Source organism: Etheostoma spectabile, chromosome 24, assembly GCF_008692095.1.
Source record: "Etheostoma spectabile isolate EspeVRDwgs_2016 chromosome 24, UIUC_Espe_1.0, whole genome shotgun sequence".
NCBI lineage: Eukaryota > Metazoa > Chordata > Actinopteri > Perciformes > Percidae > Etheostoma > Etheostoma spectabile.
In genome coordinates this window covers 7,677,576-7,684,365 of record NC_045756.1, presented here as the reverse complement: position 1 = coordinate 7,684,365, position 6,790 = coordinate 7,677,576, and positions in this window count along the sequence as shown.

Genomic DNA, 6,790 nt, shown 5'->3' with positions numbered 1-6,790 from the left:
CCTTCCATTACTTCCTTTACTTGTCAATTTCTAAATAATTGAAATGGCTAGCCTGCACTGATTCAGTACTGATTTACTTGAATGAACAAAAACAGGACGCCCACTGCTAATGTCCATCCCGTTTCCAGTAAAAAAAGGAACCAAAAAAAGTGAACTCAAGTCACATTGCATGTTCCCATCATCCATACTCTACGTCGGTCTGTTTCTGCAAAAGGGGCATTAAAGAGAGCAATAAACGTAATAAAAGTGCCCTCGGAGTCAGTAATGATCAACACGTTGTGTTTGATTTGAACAGGCCCTATAAATAAAGTTGAGTGGAGCTGCGGGGGGGGGGGGGGGGGGGTGGGGGGACTCGAGCAGCAGGACGCTTGTCTCCAATGAGGCACTGTTCATTAAAGGGATTGGTGATTAAACACTGGGTCATAATAATACTACTAATAATAATAACAACAGCAGCAGCAGGAGCTTTATCTGAACATGTTTTGTCTTGTGCGTGCAAAAATTACATGAATTTTACAATAAAAAAATCTGAAAAGTCTATGAATAAAATGCATGAATTATGTTATATTTTTAGCGCTCTGGTATCTGGAGGAGATTTATGCCTCTGAGCCGTCTCACATCTAAGATGAAGAAGGGATCTTGGAACGTTTTAAAGTTTGAATGGTGTTTTCCCTGGGAATGTATTCATGTTTTAATAGCAGGTGAAAATTTATGAATTTGTGTCAAATTTGAGAATTCCGTCCATTCACTTGAATGGGGAACATTTCCTCGAAAACGTTGGATATTCTGGAAATTATAAAAGGCCGGCTTGCATAAAACTTAGGCGAGAGTAGAAAAACTGTTCAGAACAGGTTTTGGCTCACGGGAGGTTTCTTTAAAATACGTTTACATTATTGTTGAAGTTTTGGCTACATGGAAATCAAACGTTATAAAGATGTAGATCTGACAGAAAATACAAAAAAGCATAATATGTCCACTTTAAGACTTGTAGGACTCTGCAGGTACCCTGGCAGGGGGATGTGGTTTTCAGTCGTTGCAATCAACATTTCTCTCCATTTTTGTGCAGAAAACTTCATATTTGCAGTGTAATGGAATCCCCACAGGTGCTGTTTGTATTTTGATGTGTGTTCGCTACGCAGATTTCAACAATGTTAACTGTTTAAGACAAAGCGTCTGAAATGCAGACGCCTTCTGAGAGATTTGGCACAAGAAGTGAAGGGGGGGTGGGGGGGGCATGACTCATTGAGAGCGGCCGTTGCTGCCCCATAAGTTCAGCTCCTATTAGAGGCTCAGACTGGATTGGACGCGTCTATTCATCCGGGCTGAATGGGAAACGGTGGGATCTGAAAAGGACCCGTCTATTCACTGCTTCATCAAGGACCCTCGCTATCAGCCCGGCTCGCTTTGCATCACAACGACGGAGCGTTTTGCTTGTCAACCCGGTTGGTTGTGGGAAGAGACGCCAGGAATTTGGTTTATTTCAGATGGTGCCAGAACGCAAGTACTTACAGCAATTCCTGAAAATCTAAAACTACAGAAAAGAACCTGAGAATCACATCTGGCATCATGAGGCTACGAGTCAGCTGCAAACTGCTATGACTCTAATAGTAGTATGATAATTATTAGGGAAGGTGTGGCCGAGTTGTACATGGTACATGTCCATGTAATGGCTCATTTGGAATACAATCTCCTATTTTTTTTTAACCCTTGTGTTGTCTTCCTGTGCAACTTGTTGTTTTTCTGGGTCAAAACAGTTTTTTAAAACTTTTTTTCAACGTTTTTTTCATATTTTCAATGACGTTTTTTGTCACTTTTTTCAATATTCTTTTGTCACTTTTTCCATGTTATATACATATGTCACTTTCTGCTTTTTTCCCGTTTTTAATAAGCTTTTTTCAACATTCTTTTTAATTATTATTTTTTTAAAATGCTATGCTATTGAATTAAACACCCAAATGAATTTAAAGTAGTGACCTGATCAGTTGTTTTACTGTTTTTACTTGTGTTGCAGGGAACCTCCACGTTATTTCTTTTGACAACTTGGTTGAGAGAAAACCCAAATTTTTGATTTTTGAAAACAAGTCAAATTTGACCCGAGGACAACAGGAGGGTTAAAACAGTTCACCGAAATGTGTTTCTGTGAACGTGTGAAGCGAGAAACAGGCCATGCATGCATGGATGAATTGGTTGAATTGGCCGCTCTCCACTTCCTTAAAGTTGCATCCAGTCAACTTTATGCAAATGAGGAGCGGGCAGTTGCCAGAATGCATTGCACAAATGCTCCCATAGAAAATAATGAAAAGTGTGTAAATGACGCTGACAGTCGACATGTAGCATTAACGCCCGCAACAGGCAGAGCAGCAGCTCAATCACTGCGCTTTAAGATGACGTAATGTTAAGAGCAACAACGGTAGAGAGTAGTGCGAAAGACTGAAAACTTGCTTAAGGAAGCATGTTGGGGGGGGGGGGGGGTTTGTCAAACCACAGTACTTTACCCCGGAAGACCGGGGTCATGTCTCGTTCTTTTCCCGTGTGTCACTGATGCGCTATTATGGATCCCAAGCAACTTCTAGGTAGTTCCTGCCCCCAGCCCCCCCCCCCCCCCCCCCCCCCCAGTTTCAATAACACAAACAAAATCTATATTTTTAAACCCAAATTATGCTACGTTTCTCTGTGTGGTATTCCTCCATCTGTTCTAACGCCAGCCAAGTCTACACATTTGGGAAGGACTTAACGTAAATATGAAACTGGACCAGCAGGCACTAGACAAATGCACATTATTGACAATAAAGTGGAGGGTTAAAGCTGTTATGGGTTTGTTATGGGTTTTCTATTAATGAACAGATGCATCATCACTGGGCTGAGTCTGACTGAATTCTAAGACTGTGAAAAAACGGAACAGGAGCACATACAAATTACACTTTTTATAGCATAATAGTATAGGCTGCGTGGAAAGGTGTAAACAATGCAAAATATACCCACTAATTAGTCATTACCATACCAACATTTCGCTACTTCAGAATAATAGTTATATCTGCGTTCAGATCACTTTTAGCATCGCAAATAGCTAAATGACAAATGGAGGACATTACACAGAAATGCTGCCACTCATTCAGATAAAACTGGTCATAAATGTGTTTATGAACAAGGTATTTCAAGGCCAAGACTTAAAATGGAGCTCATTTGAGATGCTGGTACTGGCAATGAGGAGATAATCACTACCAAATAGGCATCTAACTCGTTTTTCAGTCACTTCCCCTGCAGCATTTGCTGAAAGCGTTAAACTTGTTTTATTGTTTTGCACATTGATGCATCTTCCTCCAGCATCCTTCTTCTTTATTCTGGTCTTTTCAGCCCCTCTGTTTACCTTTCTCTTCTTGCCATCCATAGGTAACAATCAAACAGCATGAAGACGAGGGGGCGCTCATTTATCTCCCTACATTTCTGTAAATAGACTTGACCCGCAATCGGTTCATTGGATAAACGCATTCCCCATTCCCATGATGCTTTGCTCCATTCTACGTTAATTTAAGAAAAACAATTGAAATTGTTTTATTTTTTATTTGTGACCATGAAATTTCTGTACCACCTGAATAAGAATAAGTGAATTAAGGTAGGCTAGATTAACACAACGTTAGCTTAGGCGATTCAACGATGGATTAAGTAGTAGAATAGTCGACTACTAAAATAATCAAAGGCTGCAACCCTAGTGTAGCGCTGAGAAAGCAGGAGAAGTCTTCTTCCTGCAGTATTATTCCACTTCCTCTTCTCCCCCAGCCCCTTTAGTCTCTCTCTCTTTCCTCCTTCTGTCCATTCCGGTCACTGGAAATTACTTATTCAACACTTTCTCAGCGGTAGGAGCAAGGCCACTCATTAGTTCGCAACATACACACACACACACACACACACACACACACACACACACACCTCCTATATCCTTAGACAGCATTTTTTAGGATTTTGTGTTAATTCCTGATAAATGTACATTTGCATAATCATGAATCACAGCAGTATTCCCTTTTTTTTCTTTTTTTTGGTCAATGGTCAGTTTTCAATAAAAAGCTCACAAATTGTCTTGGTTTTTGGGTTGTCTCTCTGCAGCAAGGCTGTCCGACGTAGGCCTGCGGGCCACGTTCGACCCGTGCTCTCTTTGTTTTGCCCCGCCATGGAATTTGACATACTCACGCTTATTCTCCTCTTATTATGAAAGTGCTGGAAAATACTAACTGTAATGACTATGACACAAACATTTTGTGCAGCTAAAAGCGTACTCCATCCGAGTTGTACGGCAATATAAAGTACAGTGCTGTTAAACGGCCCTATTCAATTAAATACGTAAAATTTATCTATGAAAAATTACAAGAATTACGAGATAATACAGCTGTTCCAACAAGCTGAAGGCCCTTGAGTTGCATTCATGCTCTGTCAGAAAAGTGATTTTTCTTTTAAATATTAATAAATATGTTATGCTCCCAAAAACAAAACATATGGATCCTCTCTGCAAATGAATAAAATGACTCTAAAGCACATTAAAGAGCATTGTTATTATTTAGAAATTCTATTTTGGATTTAGAATGTTAATTTTCTATACAATATAATAAATAATAAATCATAATAAATAAATGTTATGTTATGCTACCGATACAAATATTTGGTTATTTAAAAATCCGATATATCGTCCTATATATATATATATTTTTAATAATCCGGAAACACGTAAAAAAACATAAACAGGTTTCCCCTAACATTAGTTATTTGTAGTTATTTATGAGTTCTCACTAAACTAATAGGATAATAAATTGTTTTATTGTCACAACAGAACAAAGAAACATCAAAATGTATTAAAGTTCTGATAAATAAAAATGTATAAAAATACAAACCTAAGTTATGAAACGTAAAGTCCTTTGAACAAAAACACAGTAAGAAAAATCAATAGAAGAAGCTATTATTGTTAAAAGCTATTTGTATTACAATTTTATTAAATCATTTGAATCCCACCTTTTTTGTGCAGATCCGAAAACAGATCCTATCCGTGGCTCAAAACCCGATCCAAACCGTGGGTTTTGAGATCCGTTGCACCCCCCCCTTGCCTTGCATCCAGATACCTCGACCCTTTATGAGAGCATGTGGGCGCTCTACAGCTTTTTTTGCGTTTTATTTGCGCTGCTGATTCGATTGCAAATGAAAAGCAGGTTTATTCCACGCTGAGACCTCAATCTGCTCTTTGAGATACCAAATGATGCTACTTTCTGAAGGGCAGCCTTCAAATCCTTAAATCCTCAAATCCCTGGTTACAGAATGATTACCATTCTCACCGCCTGGATCCTCTGCGCCGAGCACATCCCTGTGGCGTTCATCTTCTGCTGCTCTCATCCACAGAAACGTCCAAAGAGAGCGAGCAGGAAGGGATACAGAGTTTCACTCGAGGGCCCTCGAGACGAGATCCAGGAGGATCAACAGAGGGTAACGATGTCTTCCCTTCACAGATGGATGTACGCGCCGTGTTTTGGCAGATGATACAAATTCATCGTGCTGAAGAGGAAAATGAAGGATGTCATCATGTGTCATTGATGAGGTCAAGTCATTTAAGGCTCATTCAATTCAAATTTGACTCTGAATGGTTTCTTGAAAGTAGACAGATGACCTTGTAAATGGCCATTTTAGATGCAGTAGTTTGTGATAGATACATGCAGCTCTGCATTTATCAGTCTTGTATAAAGTACTTGGAAGCAATACTTTAGTAAGAAGTACAAGTATTGGGTCATATGTGACCTGTTGTCAAAGTTCCTATAGCAGAAACTTGTGTTTCTTTAAACTAGTCTATATCCTCGACGTTCCACTTCAAAGATTGTCCCGTTGCCAATCTAACTGCTATGAGAGACCGCCTAGGAAATAATCCATACTTCTGTTTTACACACACTATCATAATCTTGCATATTCACCACAATACTCATACACACAATCTATTAGAATCCTTTAACATGTATGTCCAGTATGAGAGGGTATAGTAGTGTGTGAGTGAGTATAGCTGTATTTGCATTTGTATTGTGCTATTTTATTTTTCAATGAATTTGTCACTTGCTTTTAATGAACCTCCCAATAGACGCTAACGAACTTGCTCACTAGTAGAGTTCACCCGGCCCAAAAATAGTACAGCATGCACTGGCTTTTCAAAATGTATGTTGGAATCTTTAATTATTCTTAATTATGTTGGAAAAAATGCAGTTACACAAACCTTTGAAATGCTCCACTGACTCGATGAACCGCCTGAAACAGGATGATATCCTCCACCAAAGGCCTTAGACACCCAGCATTGGCCAGATAATCTGTACGTGGTTCTGTGGCCTGTTGCAGTTCAACAAAAATATGGGAGAAACAAATCAACAAATTATAGTTGACTAAACAACACTTAACTTTATAACAGCACACAAACTCAACATTATTTAGTTCACTAATATATAATATAATCCATTGCAGGCAGGGATTAGACTATTTTCTAATCTGATAACAAGCAATGAAGACTTCCAGGTTCAGTAAGTAAATCAGGAACAGTAAAATAACTGACCCATGTCTCCCTAGGCTGTCCACCTCAACTGTTCTACTACCTGTTCAAGTAATTAAAAAAGTAGCATCCTCAACATGACTTCACTATTTATTTAAGCATATTGGTAGCCTTATAGAAATGGCAATATGTTCTCAAATCACCAACTCAATGTGAAATGAAATTGTACGAACTGTAAATGACTGAAGATGCATAAATAAGAGAGAAGCTTGCATCATAATTCCTCTT